General features: G+C 38.7%; 1 protein-coding gene across 1 annotated transcript in view; it reads right to left on the bottom strand.

Annotated features, from left to right (window-relative positions):
- KCNJ2 (potassium inwardly rectifying channel subfamily J member 2) overlaps window positions 1-17,937 on the bottom strand; it is a 404,418-nt gene that overhangs the window by 294,728 nt on the left and 91,753 nt on the right. Inside the window, exon 2 of the transcript XR_016389076.1 lies at window positions 1-17,937. This exon is cut by the window's right edge and continues 85,734 nt beyond it. The gene's annotated coding sequence lies outside the window, so the exon portion shown is untranslated.

Genomic DNA, 17,937 nt, shown 5'->3' on the forward strand with positions numbered 1-17,937 from the left:
CTGTTGATATCGTGGGGCACCCGCAGAACGCTTAGGTTGGAGCAGGCACGCTGAGAAGCAGCCTCGGGCCACGCAGCCTCTGCGCACGGCACTACGGCATGGCGGCCCGGCACAGAAGGAATTTAAAGTCTCTGTTCACCTAAGGCAATTAGCAACAGCAAAGCCCAATCTGCTTGATTACCAACTAGATTGATTCAAGCACCCGCACGAACAATCTGGAAGAAAGATAGGTGTGCTCATTTAAGGGCATACATGCTGGTATTTACGTCAATCTCTCCTGTTGTATGTAACTGATGTCCAGTCTTCAAACAAGAATGATAGAAAGAGGAAGGGAGAGAATGAGGGGGGAAAGAAAGAAGGAAGGAAGGGAGGGAGGGAGGGAGGAAGGAAGGGAGGAAGGAAGGAAGGAAGGAAGGAAGAAAAAGCAGAGATAAAGCAGTAAACAGAGCCAGATTCAGAGATGAGACTGATGGGAGAAATATCACATAGGGAATTTTTAGAACTATGATTAATATGTGGAAATACTTAGAAATAATTTTGACAAAATATACACAATATCTGAAGACTAAAAACTATAGAACATTGATGTGAGAAGTCCAATTTGAAAAATAAGTTACATAAATGGAAAAATATACTATATTTACCGATCAGAAGGAAGACCCAATATTATCAAAATGTTATTTCTCCGCAAATCAGTCTATACGTTGAACACAACCCGGATCAAAATCCTTCTATGTTTGTGTGTGTGTGTGTGTGTGTGTAAAATTTGACAAACTGATTCAAAATTTTATACAGAAAAGCAAAATACCGAGAGTTATCAAAACAGTTTTGAAGGCTGAAGAATGTGTGAAGGTTTGTAAGACATACATGATATGTTTGTTTGGCGCATATAAAGAGAGGACAGGCTGTCCATATAAAAACAAACGTTTTCTAGACACCTGAGAGGTGAAAACAGGGACTGAATTTTGCAAAAGAAGTTGAGGCTGAACTTGGGAATTTGAGAGCTGTGAACCCACGAGTGATGGCTAAAGATACTGAAACCTAACTGAAAGGAAGAACTTAGAGAAAGATGAGTAGGGGCGAAGCACCCTTGGGAAATGACCAAAGCTAGGGCTGCCAGAAGAAAGAAGACTCCCCAGATGAAACAGGAAAAGAGAAGTCAGCAATTAAGAACAGAAACTGAAAAATGCAGAATGAGAGGCGGAAGGGGAGAGTTTCAACAGGAAGAGGGGGTAAATTCTGTTTACTTCTCAGAGAGTCAGGGGAAATATGTTTAGACAAAATGCAGTCATTGGGATTTAGCAAAAGGAAAGCTTCAGAAACTCCTGGAAAGAGTCACAGTTTCTGTAGAGGGGAAAGAGGCAACTCACAAGAAGGAAGGTGAAGGAAGGCAATTGTGTAAAATCGGCTGAGTAACGGAATATAGCAGGGAGCTGAGAGGAACGGTCGAACCAGAAGTGGATTATTTTTTGATGAAATGGTAATAAGCTTTAAAAAGAACTAACAAAATATACATTGTGTTTTATTAATCTCTATGTCCATTGCACTGTTAATACCACAGGGTCTTACTGTTTGGATAGCTATTTCGACAAGTATGTACGTGTCTGAAGAGCACCTAAGGTTGAAAAGCATTGATATATTCATTTTTGGATGCAGAACTTATAAGTCATGAGGGGTGAGGTAGCTTGGTCCGGGTCACCCAATTTAAGGAAGCCTGACCCCGACTCCTGGTCAGAAAGTTTCATTCATTCCCTGCTGCCTCTGAAGAATAAACTCTGTCCTCTTTTGGAATGAGCTGGTTGAACTGTCCCCATTTCTGAGATCCTTAGAGACGTGATACCTACCGGGAGGAAGATAACCGTGCGTGACATTCTTTAGGTGTTGAGGGGTCCCCTCCCCGACTTGCCGGGCTGTCTTTACCAAAGCAAATTCTGGATGTGTGAAAAGCCCAGATAGGAAGAACTGTTTAAGTCCATCCTCCTTTAAAAAGCAAAGAGCTGGGGAAAACTTTCTGGTTGAACAGCTATCTTAGTTGACAGACATGTAGCTCCAAAGCACGGGGAAGCTGAGAAAAGTTTGAAGTGTCTCCAGCATGTCACATGGCTCTGCCCGAGCCAAGCCAAATCTGCAAGGGTGCCCCTCGCATGACGCTTGAGTGAGTGATAAATTATAGCAGGTGGGAGCAATGAGAGAAGATGCAAAGGGAGCCGTGCGACTGAGGTGTTTGTTTTGTTCTGTTTTTCATACTCCTCTGTTTGTCCTCATTAAGTCCTTTGAATATGAAGCTCTGTGTCACCTCCTCTATTATTATGAGAAGTGGGCCGTTCAGGACTTTCTCTCAATCTCATGGTAAACTACCCACCTTTCTTTTTTCTTTTACCCCGTAGGCTGCCTTGTCTAATATATTTCAATTCCCAAGTTTCCCCCTCCTTGTAAGACTCTTTCTTTTTCTGAGAGGTCATTGCTTAATGCCTCAAAACTCTGACTTCTCACCATCATTTCCTCTTTGGTTCACCGTGGTTAAGACTGTTTCTTTTAAGTTCTCTGGTTACAAAAAAACCTGGAAATAGTAAAATGTCCTGTGGTATTGTTTTTTCTTCAACTGAAGTAAACATGTTCCCAGGGAGATAGGTGTTGATCTGTTGTCTTCTTTATATGTGCTAGAATTCCACAGACACTGATTGAAAGTAAGGAATACCAATATGGTCTTGTCTAGTTGCCCTAATTGAGAGACAAAAAGGAGGGAGTGAGTGAAAATGTACATGCCTAAGATTTCTAGCATGTGGGGTTTGGAAACTGTTTTTGCACTTAAATGGGAATGTATCTGTGGTCCTTGTGCTGGGGGAGATAGCTTATAATTAGATATTGAAGATAACTGCTGATCACTTGGCCCATGAGTAGCCACAAAGCTGTATAACCATCCACCCCAACCCCCCTTCAACAAGAGGGATGAGGAAAACATCCCCAATGTCTTAGCCTGAAGGAAGCAAGACCTACAGTGTCATTTAGAGGGAGGAGTAGTAATCAGTTAAGTATTAGAGTTTCAAATCCTTACTGGGATGGATATTGAATCTAAATTTAGACCGAATACAGAACAAGCTTTCACAAGACGGTCCGATTTAGCACACTATCAATACTTCAAGTGTCTCCAACAATTGGAAGCGTGTTGGAAAAGACCAACCAGAAAGACATGCTTACAGAAAACCCACCATTTTCTTCCGTCTGTTGGAAAATGTCTATCTCTGAACTTTATCGCCCCATTATTTGTCCAGTATTTTTGAAAATGTAAATACGAGAGTGTGTTTTATCCCATTATCTGCTCATCTGTGAATTCATCTTGTGTTTATAAGACTTTGGATTTTGAGAGTGTTTGCAAGCTCCTGAACCTCAAAAGCTCTGAAAAATAAATGTTATTTGTTTGTTATTGCCATGGATTGTTAACAGATGTCATTATACTCTCCGGTGAAAGGTTTAGGTTCCGAAGATACGTAAATCTGGGTTCAAATAGACTGAGCTACCCAAAATTTTTGAGAAACTACCCTTCTAAGTGTGAGTTTCCTCGTCCAGATGATAGGCCTCCATATGGTACCAAAAACATACGATTGTTATGAGAATAAGCTGAAATTAGCAATTTGGGTGATTAATGAGTGACATGTAGTAAGCACTCAATTGATAATGAGGATTACAGCTAATTTTAGTTCATTAATAAAATATAACATTACTAGATTATAGTTGAATCAAGATTACAGTACAAGGATCTCTTCATGCGTAATCATTTTTTGAAATAATAAACTTGATTCGCCCTTATGTTAATCTACTGTACCCAGATAAACAGTGAAAGCAGAAATATCATTTTGAACTTTATGTAAGGACATCAAGCTATAATTAATCAACAAGAATGGGAAGTAGATTTACAGCCGCCCGCCCTGGATTTTGATAGGTCAGGCGTGTGAAATTACAAGGTATTGATTTAAGCAAAACACACTCAATATAGCCTCTCTTTACAGCCTCGGTCTAAATTACAGCATTTTGTAGTGGATTTATGGCTTCTGAAGAATAACTCCACTGGAAGAAGTGATTGTTTCTTGACGTCTCACTGGAGTGAGGTTATTAGTTTTGTACAAACAGCACCATGTTCCTGATGTCATTCAGCAAAAACTGCATCTGTCACTTGGATAAAATCTTGTACACACAAATATTGCCCCACAACTTTGCATGGCACAAAGTGGAAGATAAATCCAACATAAGACACAACAGAATCAACATTCCAAGTGATCCCACCAGACGGGAGCAGGGACATTTAAGAGAACAAATGTAAATTCTAACATTCCGATTCAAAAATAGTCACTGAAAAGATACAAGATGGGAGGAATCAATTGAAGTCGTTTCACAAAGAGAGATCCAGGAAATACTACAGTTGTCCAAGAGGATAAGGCATCTGTCTCCCCACCAAACAGTGCATCGTCACGTTCCTTCCTCCTTCCCAACTGCATACAGGAACGCATCCATCTAAATAAATCAATGCATATTAATGCGTAAATCACCAAGCAGTTGAAGTAATCCAAAACACGGAGTGGATCTAAAGCAAATATCCTTTCTGACTCCTGTATTCTCTATTTTTAATGAGGTCAACATTTACACACACACCCACTATCACCCAACTTAGAAACTTTTTGACCCTTTCTGTTACAAATAGCTAGCGAACAGTTTCCTCTTCTTGGTTCTGTCTGCCCAGCTTTTCATCTTAATTTTGACCCCAATTCTCATTCTTTTGGGGGCTCCTACTGCCCAACCTGTTATTCTGTCTCCACTTTCTCCTCTGTAGGGTCTCTTTGTCATGCTTCATCCTTCTGAAATGCACACGGGATCCTAGCATTTCTCTGCTTAAAATTCTTCCATAAATACCTATAACCTAGAAATCGAGTCAAGATGCTTTTCCTGAGCATAGAAGCCCCCTTTCAACCTCCTTGGTAGCCATGTATTTCTATGTTCAATCATGTTGAACCCTTGAGCTACTTCCCTCAATATCCCAAGCTTTCACAAGTCAGTGTCTTTTGCATGTTCCTATCTTTGTCTAGAATTACCCTCATTTCCTACTTCTTATATTTTTCATGCTTCAAATCTAAAGGCAGAAATCAAATCTGTATGGGAAAATTAGCTGATTTATCCTCTGTTCCCTTCTCAATGTATATGCTTTGTCTCATACGTGTTCATGTATATGCCTTTTTCTCAAGCAATGATGAACATCTTAAAGTTTTATATCACAGTGGTGTACCCCCACCTTCTGTAGACTAACTGACACACTGGTGATATAAAGATTTGCAAAATGAATGCATTATTTGAAGGAATGGGCATATCAGATAATTAGCATAAAGTGATTCTTCAAGCTGAATTGTGAAATTTGGAGGTCGTCATTGATTAGATAATTTCCATGCTATAATCCTGTAAAGTAATGACATTCCTTTGTTTTGAGTAAATAAAACAAGACTCAGGTATAATTTGGTGAAGAATGCTTATGACTAGGTCCTTAGTATGCTTTTCTCTTGGCATGTGACTTTCTCCCTAAATTCTACAATAAGAAGCATGCATTTATCTCCCACGTTGGAAAGGCTTGGCCTAATTTTAAGGAAATCCTGGAAGACTCTGTAGCCATTAACTTTGGGGCTGATGTTTCAGAGAAACCAATCGATCAATATGTGTACAGACTGTCACAAAACTGCAGGCACATTTCCAGGATAGGAAAGCAAATGGCCACAATTTCACCACGACTTACTCCCATTCTTGAGCCAATAATTGCTAGGGAAATACTATTTTTAATTGAGCAAGTGATTCACATCTCTTGAGTACAGAACATGCATTCCACGCGGTGCAAATCACCAGCTGACGATAGCTCAGAAAGTATGCTGGTCAGCATCTCTATCAGAGCTGGGTGTCCCAAGTCCTGAAATGACATGACATGTACCCAGTTGTTCTTAAGAAAATTTCTAGAAAATTCTCTGAACGGTACGTATTGATACATCGATCTGCTGTTGGAAAAATGCCTTCTTTGGGGGCCTTAGCATTTTAATCCTCTAAATGGCAATCTCCCAAGAAACAGGTCACCTCACCAACGTGGCAATACCACTGGATTGGCTGGTTTCCAAGGATACTGAAGGGAAGGTAGACACATTGTAAAATGGAGCCTTTGCCTAAAAATAAGAGAAAATTATAGAGATGGGGAAGTCACCGACTAATTGCATTCACCACAGCAGTCCATTTAGAAACTGAGGCTGTGAGATGGTAAATTTTCAGAGGTCCCTGATATTTCCTAATGGTGAGTTTGAGCCTCAACTTACTCTGGGTCCTGTTTGATGATTGTATCAGGAATTTCTTCTTTGAAAACCATGATTTTAAATAGGGTTAACCTGTTAGGGAGGAGGAATTCTAAACCGGAGGGAGACTAAACTGCTACAAACTACACTGCTACCCATCCTGAGTTGTGTTTTCGCTTACTTGAGCCCTGCCCAGCCACCGATCCTTGTGCAGAACTGTCTGAACCACACTCGGAGGGAAGACTCACAAAAAATAATTGAAGAATAAACCTTCTGCCCAGGCCAATTGGGTAAATTGCCTTTGTGCTTTTCCATGACTTGCTTTTGCCAGATAGAATACTTGGCACTCAAGACAGTGGTGTTGGACCAGATTTTGGAGCAATGGGGTTTTTGAAAATGATTTATTTTTTCCCTCTGTCACAGACAGTTCCTCTGGCACAGATGGCTTCTCTGAATGATGAGCCCAGAGTCTTTTCCATCAGATTTTGCCATTGTAAAAATCTATCTGCTCTAGTCTCTCTGACTTTTTTGCTCTGCGTATCCAAGAGAAGATGTAAGAAAGTTTAGAATGAAGACCAAATTTTGGCCCCAAACATGTGTAGCTCCAAGGCCTTCAGAGATGGCTCTGTGACTGTGATAAGCTGAATACTTCTTTCCCTTCCAACCCTGTTCCTCCTATGAAATTCCATCTTCAACAAATAATGTTAATAGGGGAAAAAAAAACAACTAGACAAGAATGGAAAATTATAGCTGTCTTTCCCTGGAGTAATAAGCAAGCTTAGGTTGGGTTATATAAATGCTCAGTACTTGTTGTGGACCTTTCCCAACATATCAAGACCTAATTAGGAACATCATACTAATATGGTAGGAGGAATTACGTTGAGAGAACTGATTCTGTCAGAAGTTGGCCACAAAGACAATGCAGGCAAGATCTCAGGGGATATCTAGTTTCTGTGGAAGGAAATCTGCCTTTGGAAAAGAATCGACTTTTCCCGAGAAACAACTGTGTGCCATAAATGTAAATCTATAAAGTCCTGAAGACTTTGTGGATCCTTAGCCCCATTTTGCAGATACGTAAACTGAGAATTAGAAAGTTGCAGGAGATACAAAAGATTAACTCTCAGTTTGATTACCACAGAGCTCTGCACCCTAGGATAACATACTCCCTCCATGTAAATCACATGTGGGATACGGCGATTAATGGGATTTTGGTGGAGAGGAAAGGTGATAGTGATGCACTCCTTGAGATCATTAACAGAGTAGAAAGATGAAATGTTGTGCCTGGCATAATAAGTCACTCCCACAGGGAGCTACGATCGCTCATGGAGAAGACGACAGTGATAACTGCAAGATATAACGACACCACATGAAACTCAGCCAGAATTTGAGCCCATCACAGCAACATGGGGCACAAGGAATCATCTAATTCCATTGAACAGATTTGGCAAGAGAGGGCAAGAATGAGCGTGACCATTAATCATGATTAATTATTGTACTTCTATCTGTCACAACTGTGCGAGTTACCAGTATACGGTATGGGATCTTTAAAGGAGTATAAAGGTATTCCTACACTTCTGTATCGGTGCATTGTATACTTTGGGTACCTAAAATTAGATTCGGCAAAGATTCTATACAAACTAAATAAATGACTTTATCAGGAAATAGGGACTTGTGTATGTGTGTATGTATTTTGTGTGCACCAGCCACACAAAATAAAAATTGCACTGGGGATAACCCTATCAGAGTTTTTGAGAGTCTTGACTCAACTCTGTAATTTCTGACAAGTCATTTCTCTTCGTTGGTGATCAGTTGCCTCATGAGCATGTTGAAACAATGGCAGCACAGCTACATTTCCTCACTTGTGAATTGGGAGTACGCAGGAGACGATTTTGAGAAATAAATGAGAGATAAAGCACTCAGTACAGTCCTGTGCCAATAATGTCGAACTAGTACTCACTGCTACTTTTTATTATCAATCTGATGAGCTAGTTGAGCCAGATGTGCTCCAAGATTCATTCACCACCCCCCGCATCTTCATTTTTCACATCATGCTCCCTTGGTCCATTATTTTAACAAAAAATCTCTGTGTATTTCTCCTGTCTTATTCATAAGAAAGCCATATATCTTACTTGTCATTAATATCCACCCCACCCCTGCAAGGAACGATATATGCTTTTTGTTCGTTTGTTTACCGAGTTTACAAAATATACTAAAATTGACATCTTCTAATGAGTGAATCAGAAAAAAGCAGTAAAGGCCAACGAAAATGAGATAGAACAATCTAAAAGCTCATAACAGCCATTTGCAAATCCTCCTGGGTTTGAGGACAGATTCCTTTTCAAACTTTCGTTATGTATGTAAGCCAAATATATACATAAACTATTCAAATAATATTTATAAAATTGCTTCTTTTGATCAGAGTAGCCATTGATTTATTAATTTAGCTTAAAACATAGCTCAACAGTAGTCAATAAGGCATAAATGTGAACTCCAATTATGTTATTTTAAAATGTCATTGAATTCACAATGAAGTACATATTAGAATAGATGGTTAACAAATTGAAAAATGGAAAATTCAGTCTCTCAAATCTCTCCCTATAGTAAATTAAATCCAGATATATATATAAAGCTAAATATTTTACAAGAAAAACTAGGTGAAAATACAAATGAATATTTGTTAATGACCTGGAAGGGAAATGTTCCTCAATGGACAAGTAAGTGATAAAGTCACAGAAAGAAAAAACAAATCAATATTCGCTACATAAAGATTTCAAATATATACATGTTAAAAGTATAACAAAAATGAAAAGGTAAAAAGCAGAATGGGAAACTGTTTTTACAAAACAGGATAAGAAAGGAGCTATATATAACTTTATTAAAAATATAAGCATGTCTGACCAGGAAAAAATCTGGACAAAAATATGAAAAGTCATTTATAAGAGAGAATCTACAAATAGTAAACCAACATGATAGAAAGATTCAATATAAATACAAGCAAAATAAAACATAAGAAAGGCATTTTTTTTAGTCTTTTAGATGTCATAATCCACTATTGGTGCTTGAAATTACTAAAAGCCATTTTAGTGCGAGCAGCAAAATATATCAGAGACGTTGGAGTGATCACACCTTTTGACCAGATAATTGGACTTCTGCAAATATGCCTTACGAAAATGATCTGAAATACAAACACTTTATGTGCGAAAATGTTGTTTCTTTTGCTAAGAAATGAAAGCATCTCCACTGCACAACACTGATGACGAAAATGTTACACGCCTTTAAATATGATGGTAGTGAGAATCAGAAATAATGCTTATGATATCTATATGTGTGTATATATACACAGGCACGCACACACGCACACACATATAATGCTTAAAATACAGGAATCTGGGACAACTAAACATCAACATGCAAAAAAAAAAAAGTGAATCTAGCCATAGACCTTACATTCTTCACGAAATTAACTCAAATAGGTCATAGACCTACATGTAAAACTCAAAAATATAAAACACCTAGAATATGACCTAGGAGAAAATCTAGAAGACCTTGGGCTTGGTGATGGCTTTTTGATACAACTCCAAAAGGCATGACCCCAGAAAAAGGCTTAATAAACTGGACTTCATTAAAATTTAAAAACTTCTGCTCTGCAAAAGACACAAGAGAATGAAAAGACAAGCCACAGACCAGGGGAAAATATTTGCAAAAGACGTATCTCATTAATGTCTGTTATCAAAAATACACAAAAAACTCTTAAACCTCAATAAGAAAACAACTCGATTAAAAATGACTGAAGATCTTAAGACACCTCACCAAAGAAGACATACAGATGGCAAATAAGCATGTGAAAATTTACTCCCTATCCTATGTCACCAGAGAAATGCAAATTAAGGCAACAAGGTACTACCTCACGCCTATGAGAATGGCCAAAATCTGAAACACTGACAACATCAAATGCTGGCAAGGATGTGGAGCAACAGGGACTCTCATTCATTGCTGGTCGGGATGCAAAATGGTACAGCCACTTTGGAAGATAATGTGGCAGTGCCTTATAAAACTAAACATACTTATACCATACAATCTCTCTCCCTGCTATTAACCTAAAGACATGGGAAATTTATGTCCACATAAAAACCTGCATACAGATGTTTGTAGTAGCCTTATTCGTAATTGCCAAAACTTGGAAGCAACCAAGGTCAAAGACCCTGAGGCAGCCCAGAATGCAGCGAATAAGAAGAATTCAAAGATGGCTAGTATGATCATGGTATGGATAAAAAAAGAGTGATTAATATCATTGTATGGAAACCTTTGTTCCCATTTTTGTTTATCTATTTAGAATAGATTGCTTGAAGTGAAATAATTGGAGTAAAGTTACGGACTTTCCAAAGTGTCCTGATAAAACCGAATTCTACCAATTTAGTTTTCTGTAAAACATATATGAAATGGTCTCTCTCCTTTTATCTTCCGAAATTTTAAGTATTCCATTTTTTTAAAAAAATGAATTCATTTAGTGTGTTAGTCAATGGGTGAAACCCTTTAAGATTTAACAAAAAAGGTGCGTTCAAAGTCTCCCCTGGTTACCTGTACTCAGCTGCGACAACTGCTATATTCTTCCACGACACAAATATTCATCCTCTACCACATTCTTTTGTGGTTTTAATTCTGATGCTTTGCCATTCTCTTAATGTTGTTTAATGGGCTTAGCTTTTTTCCCAATTAGATTAAAAGCCGCATAAGGACAGTTCAGTACAATTCAATTCAGCTAATAATTATTGAATTCCTACCTTGTAAAAGGAGTAATGCAAAGCACTGAGCATGAGAAAAACCAAAAAGCATGATCTTTGCTCTCAGAGAAAGACAAAACTGGCACAATTAGCAATGGCAGAGGCAAACCTTTCACTTCTTCCATTACAAAATAAGAAATAACAGTGGTAAGTAATAAATGATAAAAATGAAGTTGAAAACTAATGTAATGGAGCTCAGGAAAAGGAGACTTTAGTGATGGCCAGAGAGACCTAGGAAATACTTATGAATCAGATGAGTGGAGTGAAGGTTTGATGAATCAGTAGGAAAAATGGACACAGGTGTGGAGACAATGCTATTTTTTTTTTTTTTTTTTTAATTTGACTGGAGTAGAGTTGATTTATAATGTATTAGTTTCAGGTGTACAGCAAAGTGATTCAGTTCTAGATACACATGTATCTATTCTTTTTCAAATTCTTTTCCCATTTAGGTTGTTACATAATACTGAATAGAGTTCCCTGTGCTGTACAGTAGGTCCTTGTTGGTTATCTATCTTATATATAGTAGTGTGTGTATGTTAGTCCCAAGCTCCTGATTTACCCCTCCCCCCAACAGCATTTCCCCTTTGGTAACCATAAGTTTGTTCTTGATATCTGTAAGTCTGTTTTGTAAGTCAGTTCATTTGTATCATTTTTCAAATTAGATTCCACATATGAGTGATATCATATGGTATTTGTCATTCTCTCTATGGCTTACTTCACTTAGTGTGATCATCTCTAGGTCCATCCATGTTGCTGCAAATGGCATTATTTCATTCTTTTTTATGGCTGAGTAATATTCCATTGTATATATGTACCCCCTCTTCTTTATCCATTCATCTGTCGATGGACACTTAGCTTGCTTCCATGTCTTGGCTATTGTAAACAGTGCTGCCGTGAACATTGGGGTGCATGTGTCTTTTCAAATTATGGTTTTCTCCAGGTATATGCCCAGGACTGGGATTACTGGGTCATATGGTAGTTCTGTTTTTAGTTTTTTAAGGAACCTCTGTACCATTCTCTATTAACAGTGGGAAATGGGGGTTATGTACAAGAAAGTGTGGCTGCCCACCGTGGCTGAATTATATAAAGTGTATTGAGATTGCGGGCCAAGGAATTATATCCAATCCTGAAGGCCTTGCTGAGTTAGGACTTTATTCTATGATTAATGATTACTCCCTAAAAGTTTTAGGAAATAGTAGGGAGATAATTTCCCAGGAACAAAAACCCATAGAATTTTGTGGTGGTTATGTTACTCACTGGTAAAAAATATTTCAAGGGGCACAGCTAAATTTCCATTTCCATCCATCATTTTCAAACACAGGTTATTTTTGTTTGTCGCAAATAAGGGTGCAAAAAACATTCAATTCCCTTACAACTTGCCCCAGGGTCAAGCTTAAGCTGCTTCTAATAAAGATAGAAGTGTGTTATCTTCCCTAGAGATGATTCTTATTAAGAGCGAATCTCTCCCTGTCAGCAGGTGGGCAAACCAAGTGACAAAAGAGGTGATGATTCATCTAATTTTGAACTCACCCACTGTTTGATGGCAGCATTTACAGAAGAGTGAGGCAATTGGATTGCTAACCCAGACATCTGCGGCATTGACAGCCCTCTATTATTCCAAATATAGGACAGTGTGATCTGACAACTCAAAATTGGGAGGGACTGGGCAAGTGAGTGGTAAAATGAATGTGATTACCTAGATGCATGTTTTCACCGAGGATTCTGTTTCAGTCCATCACTCAGACACCCATTCAACAAATATTTGGTACCTGCTGTACCAAACGTATGTCGTGAGGTACTCTGGCGATCACTATAGAAACCTTACCCTCCTGAATTTTATACCCTAATAGAAGAAAAATTCTTTTTTTCCCAACACTTCAGTTGGATTGATTCCTGTTAACGTGGTGTTTCAGCCTTCAGAGTCTTACCTTGTCCACCAAGTAGTCGCAGACACCCACCCGCCCCCCAATACAAACATGTTCTCTACTCTAAATGTCCATTTGGCCCCAGAGAGTGGAAAAACGAATTGACTTTTCCTACGCTTCTCTGACCAGATCAGGTTGAACTAGGTTGCAGCTGCACTTTAATTGGCGAGTGCACAACTGAAAATAAAACACTTATTGGAGTCCAGCCCCTGACCAACGCTTTGGCAAACTGACAGCCCTGGCCAAAAATATGGAGGTCATATAATAATTAGAGAATGGATCATGACTTCCAGGGCATTATCCTGGTTGCATCAATGTGGCGATTTTGCTGTGATATGTTTTAACTATATCCCCAGCCTCTTTTCAGGATGAAGTCAAACTCATCATCCTCTGGATTCTGCTTTCTCTCTGAAACATTCATTCTTCTCTACCTCTGTATGAGAGGATCTCACCAATCCTTTATTTATGTAAGCAAATAAAAGGTCAACTAGAAAGAATACTTCCTTTCCTTTCCTATGTTTGATAAATGCTAGTCTTTGCCTTTTAATTCAACAGATTAGGGAGAAACTGAATTATAAACACCCATGTGTCCCGGTGGTCAAATTCACCCCTGTCAGATATCAGGAATAGTGTCTCCAAAGAAACTCATAGTTTATGGATGAAAGGACAAAACTTGGCATCCTTTCCTAAATACTGGGCATTTTTACACCAGCTGAGAGACATTCTATTTCTTCCTTCCTTCCTTCCTTCCTTTCCTTCCTTCCTTCCTTCCTTCTTTCCTCCCTTCCTTCCTTCCTCCCTCCCTTCCTCTGTCCTTTTCATTTTCTTTCTTTCTTACTCACTCTAGCTATTCGTGCAGGATTATTACAACTGAGGCTGAATCTGCAAATCAAGAAGCATTAGACTCACAGGTGCCTCCTCTGTGCTTGCTTTGGACACCTGCCCACCTCCGTCATGTCCTGTAATATCTGTCACTCTCAGCTCTGTCTGCTGTCCTCACCCCTAAATGATAGAGCAGCAGCAAAGCCCTCACTCAGATTGGTCTCCTCGCTCCAAAATTGGTGACTCCAAACAGGATCGTCTTTCCAACAGGGGTGAATAGACCCTGAAGCCAAGACCTACATACGTAGCATCTCTACCGTTAGAGGTTTTCAAAGGAAGATCTTGAGTATCTTTGTGCTGCCTGTTCACCAAAAGGATTTCAAATGGCTTACACGAAAGGATGCAATCATACTTCAAAATGTGTATTGCCTGCTTTGGCCAATTTAAACAATTTGTGTATTTTAACATATTACAAAGAGACTAAATAAAACTTACATATTGTTCCCCAATCTCCACCTTGATTGAAATTGAAGCAATATTCTGACAAGACCAGTGGCAGACAGAGCTTCTGCCGAAAATGGAGAGGGAAAAATACAAAGCATGTTTATGTTGCAGGTTGTGTTTATGCTACAACAAAAATGAAGAAATTATCATGCTTTTCACAAATGAGTGTTTCTAGAAATCTCAGAGGGATAGGTTTAAGGGCATTTCGGTGTCACATGTGTTTCTTATTTGTTTAGCAAATGTACACTGAAAAGAGAGAGGCAGAGGTTGCAGAGAAAGAGGGATGAAATAAGGACAAGAGGAAATAAATTTGAAGGTCAAATGACATATCCCAGTTACCCTGCCACTTATTTTAGTAGCTGATTCATGCTCAATACAGTCGGCTCTTCTCCCACACGACAGTGAGGAATGAGGATAGAATAGCTCCACAAGCTGGCAGAGACAGACGAAGAGGGTTAATAAACAGAAAACTTTTAAAAACCAGCATAGATCTGTTGCTGTGCACTGGATATATTTCACCTGGAGCTTTAGTATCTTTTTGTTTCTTCTTCCTTTTTTCTTTTGCAGTTCAAAGTATCGCTAGTTGAGATGTATGAAGGGGCTCAGGAAGTAAGAAACATTTTATTAATGCTCATTTTTTTAAACATGAATATTAGCAGAAACTCTCCCTGCTATTACATTTTGTTCAATGAGACAAATAGGGAAGATGCTTCATTCAGTCCGTTTCAATAACCCTGCAAGCTCTGACAACAAAATAAGCAAATTCGATTGCCTATTTTCCAACATTACATCAACCTTGGGCGTAGCATTGTGGGATTTGGGGTGGGAGTAGGGTTGGTGGCGGAAACATGTTACTCTCTGCTCTTATACGTCTAAGAAACTAGCCTGTTGCAAACGTGAACCAGAGGCAACTTATAATAAAAGTTCCAGATACTTTAAAATTAAAAAATATTAAATTAAGAAAAGATATGAAATATTTGGGGAAGAATAAAATAAAAGTTTTGGCTTTTTGGGGGGGTTGTTTGGTTTTTGTTTTTTTTTTTAACCTAGATGCTATTGATGATCATAGAAAATTGAGATGAGTGCAGACTGGAGACATGACCTTGTTCTAGTAGGGTGAATATGCTTTGAATGGATACAAGAGTCAAGTTCATATCATTAAATAATGTACTGGGATTGCTGCTACTGTTATTATTATGAAGCCAGGTGTCTTTAACATCTTTTGCAAAGACTGAAGGAAGAGTAATGGATTGGCAGAAGGTGGGGAATATGATAAGCTAGCTAGTGTGAGAAGAGCATGCGGAATTCCCGGATCCCAAGCGGAAGATTCTTACGATAGATGTAAATCACGTCAGGTCAGGGAACCAGGTGATAAATCAGCTGTTTTTAACTCTTTGTTCCCAGAGCTCTTTGCCTCTTGAGCACCTGCCCTATTACTTTTTGCCTCTCCGGTTGTCCCTCCATTTCTCAACTCTGCGGCTAGGTTGCGAACTATACTAGGTATCAGGTAGCATATCTTCTTTCGCTTTGTCTTCCCAGTACCTCGTTAACATGCCTGGTATGCAATCAGTACTCAATACCTGGTTTAAGGGAAAAATCAAGCAAAGGCTAGGTGACGAGGTCAGTCTATTTTGGAGGTGGATTTAGATAGATCAGCGGCAACGTTTGCAAAAAAGCAATGATCACACAGTAAATAAATTGGAATAAATATTCCAATGAGAGCAATCGGCTTTTATTTTTTTTTAACATCTTTATTGGAGTATAATTGCTTAACAATGGTGTGTTAGTTTCTGCTTCATAACAAAGTGAATCAGCTGTACTGCTTTCATTTTAATGGGCTCTCAGATACGAAATAAGGAGATCTGTGGGGTGCTGAAACGTAATATCACAACTGCCGTGTTAAATGCCATCAGTTTTTTCACATGCATAGTAGCCTTACCTTATCAAAATGTTACCACATTGTTTCCACATTCTTAATCTAGCCACACTTCCATTGTCACTGTTTTACAAATGAAAAAATGAGAGCCCTCTGTCTCTACCTATGCCAGGTCCTTCTTAGATGTGCTCGGTCTTTTTTTATCGACATACAGCTGATTTACAACATTGTGTTAGTTTCAGGTGCAAACTTGTTCAGTTACACATACAGATATGTATGTGTTTGTATATATCTATATTCTTTTCTTCGATTCTTTTCCATTACAAGAGATTGAATATAGTTCCCTGTGCTATACAGTAAATGCTTGTTGTTTTCCTATGTTATATAACAGTAGTATATATCAGTTAATCCCATACTCCCAACGTATCCCTCCCCAACCCCTTCCCCTTTGGTAACCATAAGTTTGTTTTCTGTGTCTGTGAGTCTGTTTCTGTTTTGTAAATAAGTTCATTTGTACTGTTTTTTAGGTCCCACATGTAAGTGATATCACATAATATTTGCTTAGACAAGTTATTTTAAAGTCTTACAATATCTTTGAGGAGGTTACTCTTAATTCTAGTTTACAGGTAAGATGACTAAAACTCAGAGAGATTAAAATCTGCCCCCAAATTATACACCTGGTAAATGATAAAGCTGGGATTTGAACCTATGTGTGTGTGTGTGTGTGTGTTGTTTTTCAGTTTAGCATTTTGTTTATTTTCTATGTTATCATGTGTATCCTTTTAACATCTATATGGGATTACATTGTAGAAACAGACAAATGCATGTTTCTTTGTATATGTGTTTCATATTCTTGGTGTATACCTAGGAAGGATGTGCACATTTTCAACTTTCTAGTGAAATTAATTTCTAATGATAGTGCCAATTGCACCCTCTTTTAGTCGTGTAATGAGAGTTTCCATTGTTCTATATTTTCCCCCAGTATTTGGAATTGGCAGGCTTTGATTTCTTCCAATCTGGCTGTTGGTTCTTTTAATTTAAGAATATCTTGGTGCGTTTAAATTATATTCATACTCTTCCAAGTCATCTCCCAGAGAAGAAAAGATACACTTAAGGTCCACCAGTGGCCAAGCCCTAATCCCAACACCAAAGCAACAGAACCCACCATCCTGCAATTAATACCGCGAGCATGCCTGCCCCTGCTTAGGGAACAATACCGCCACCGCAGCAATACCAGACTTCGGATGGGGAATGGGGGGGGTGGGATGACTATGCTTTCTCTCTCCTGTCTCTGTGGAGCAGTGCTTCACTCCAACCTCAGTAAGATCCCAGGAAACCTGGTGTTTTCACTGGAGAATGCTTGCAAATTGCTGTTACTCACATTTCCTTGTCTGAATTTATGAGAATTTTCAGTACAACAAAGGCCAGAGTTCCTGTCCGCGAAATAGATTACAATCTCTCAGTGTGACCAGGACAATACAGCTGGTGCAACACAGACTCAGTCCTTGTTCATAAACACTTTGTTGGCCTTAGAAGCGCTTGTGACCGACAGCAGGGCATGTTTTCACAGCTCCTTCCAAAAATAAAATTGAAGGAAAAAACTCAGTAAAGTCAGAATATCACCATTTCCCAAACTCAGAAAAACTCAGTGATATTTTTGCTTTCAATTTGGAAAAGCTCCCCATTGAGAAATGAGGTCCCAGATACTAAAGAAAGGA

This window comes from Delphinapterus leucas, chromosome 19 (genome assembly GCF_059928025.1).
Source record: "Delphinapterus leucas isolate spDelLeu-1000000601 "Yukka" chromosome 19, BTC_Dleu_Yukka2, whole genome shotgun sequence".
NCBI classification, from domain to species: Eukaryota; Metazoa; Chordata; class Mammalia; order Artiodactyla; family Monodontidae; genus Delphinapterus; species Delphinapterus leucas.